Source organism: Crinia signifera, chromosome 1, assembly GCF_055691185.1.
Source record: "Crinia signifera chromosome 1, ASM5569118v1, whole genome shotgun sequence".
In the NCBI taxonomy this organism is placed as follows: Eukaryota; Metazoa; Chordata; class Amphibia; order Anura; family Myobatrachidae; genus Crinia; species Crinia signifera.
In genome coordinates, this window is record NC_139217.1 from 35269520 (window position 1) to 35272345 (window position 2826).

General features: G+C 44.2%; 1 pseudogene; it reads left to right on the forward strand.

The window, feature by feature from the left end:
- Positions 1–1013: 1013 nt before the first annotated feature.
- Positions 1014–1131, forward strand: LOC146040749 (5S ribosomal RNA; annotated as a pseudogene).
- Positions 1132–2826: the final 1695 nt, after the last annotated feature.

Here is a 2826-nt window from a genome sequence, read left to right on the forward strand (position 1 = left end):
TGGAGAATGCCCACTGTAGTAGCCCAGCTCGATGGTCAGGACCAGTGCTGCCTCCACGATACTGGCTCACAAGAATCCACAATGTCGGAAACATGCTTCCAGAGGGACTATGGCCATGTTAAGTAAATGGCTGTAGGAGATTGGGTAACTTCGATTTAAGGGTGGAACAATGATTGCGCTGATGGAAGTAGCTCTGGATTTGGTTATGGAAATAATTTTGCTAGGCAAAAAAAAATCTGGATTTGGTTATGGAAATAATTTTGCAAGGAATAAAAATGCCAGATTCTGTATGGGGATAGACAAGAATAGTGAAGAAAGCAGTGACTATAATAAATAGAAAACACAAGTAAAAAGTTAAAATATGAATAAAAAAATGTAAATAAAAAATAAAATTAATGAAAAAATGAGAAATTAAAATAATTGTTTATAGCCCCATTAAGGCGCTTTTGGTGTGGAGCGCACCAGTGTCGTAGAGTCCTGGGTTGGTTGGGGAATTTCCCTAACCTCTTCCTACCTTAGGTCTCTGTGTTTGGCTGCCAGTGGTCAGTGTCTATGCATTGATCTGCGGGCGCTCATCAATGACGTCACCCGCCGGCACATCATGGTTGCTGTTTATGCTGAGTTTGAGCATTAATTGGACTGAGGGTACATTCATATTTATCCAATGGTTCTTATTTTTCCATAATTTGTCGTACATTTCCCAGTTGTCCTATCCCCGGCAACCTGCCAAAACCTTATTTCTCTTTCATACTCAAGGATGCCTTGTCCCCTCTCTCTCATCCACAATCCTATACATTGTAAGATTGGGGACAGCAGAAGTGGGGTCCAGGCATTACATTCACCCTCTTTTCTATCCCTTCTAAGTATATTTTTCAGTGAATCTCTCATTGGCACCACTACAATCTGTCTCCCTGCAATGCCCACGTGGTAACAGGGAGGGATTTCCTGTGGCTGGAGCAACAGCAGAAGCACGCTTCAGCTCATTTCGGACCAGCGGTGCTCTCTCATTATCACTTTACAGCCATACCTCACTGAACCGCCTGGTACCATCCGAACCCAGAAAATAAACAGTGATGGGCCGGCCTAGTACCTGTCTGGGGAACTAACAGGGAATAGCCGGTGCTGTAGTTCATTGTAACAGCAGAAGCTAACACGCTGTGGGAGTGATGCATGATCTCTATATATTTTTCTCCCTCTTCATGCTTTATTGTTGATCCCTATTTGTGATCCTCATTTTGCCATCCCCAACTACTAACCCATTATAACAAGGGGGTGTGTCCTGCGCCACCATAACTGTTATTTTCCTCTATGATGACGAATCGGATGTCACATTATTGAGTGATTGTACTTTCTCAGAGGAACAGTTATTGATTGAGAAATTTTTGCTGTGTTTACTTATAAACCAATCACTGGACAAAGTTATTGTTTTGAGGTGGAGGGAAGAATTGAACTTTTTGAAGTTCACATGAGAAATATATACCTTCACCCATGTGAGACTTATATGTTAAGTGTTTAACAATTAAAAGTTATATTTTAATATATAGACACCATATCATATCCATATAATTTATAAGTGTGCCCCAAAAAACCTTGTCGGGTTCCCTTTGAGTCGTCTCCAGACTTCTTTTTTTTCAGTTTTATGCTGAGTCTCTGTCAGTGGTTTCTGGATCAGAGAGATATTGTTATTCCTGGGGCTCACACTTCATTCAATGTGTTTCACATCAGTAGATGCTTTGTCAAGGAGATTGGGTAAAGCTTCAACAGCCTGCTCATCCTCTTCCTGGGTGTATGGCTTGAGGTACAACTGTTTGGGGAAAAAATAGATATTGGTAGTCATCGGGGAAGAGTTATGGCATGGGTTTGTCATCCTGGGGACTGTAAGGAGCCGTGGTTGCGGCTCTCCTTCCCCTGCTGGTCCCGGAGCGCAGGCCCCGGTTGTTGCTTGGTGGCTGAGGCGTCATAGCGCTTCCGGGTCCGCACTTACGGCAGGGCAATGGCCTCACTTTGGCAGTTGCCGGGCAACCTGGACACCTCCCTCCACCTGCAGACCCGCTTCTGCAGCAGTTGCCTAGGCGATGGGCATGCCAGGCAGCCGCTGCCTCCACAGATTAGGCCGGCTTCTGATGCAGCACGCAGCTGCACTCATTAATTATGTCCAGCAGGGCACTTGCTGTTATTGGTCAGTGAAGCCTTTTTAAGACACTCTATTGGGACAGTACAATGCCAGTTATAGAGTTTAGGGAGGAGAACTCTCTGCCTGCCTTGCCTGTGTATCCGGTCCCTTTAGCAGTTTCCTCCTGGTTTGCTCTGTCCAAATTTATTCCCTGCCTAATTACTGGCTGTGCTGAACAGAAGTAACAGTACCTATTTATACAGTCCATTTATATCTTGCTAAGTAGAGTGTCCAGCGTTTCTCTATAGTATAGCTTGTGTCCTTTGCTGCTACAGCTTTCTCCAATTAGAGAGTTGTTGCAGAGGCATAAGTTAAAGGCCCATCACCCTTTTAGCAGGCTCTTAGCCTGTCAATTGTGTGCTCTCTTATTTCACTTGTATGTCCTACATGTGTGTGGTTCACCAATCTAGAACTTGTTATTGTCTTTTACACTGAGTTATTCTCTTTAGTGAGATTTCAGTCTGCACTGCTCCTTTAGCCCATTCCTCTGTCCCTTGTCATTTCTTTAGTCCTTAGTTAGAATAGTCCCTCAATACCTACTGGTAGCTCACTCTGGTTCCCCCGATTCAGCCTACACTGCCATTTGTCGATGTAAGTTCTGGTGGCATACTAGTACCGGTAGACACAGTCAGACTTAAGGGAACAGGGCTCTT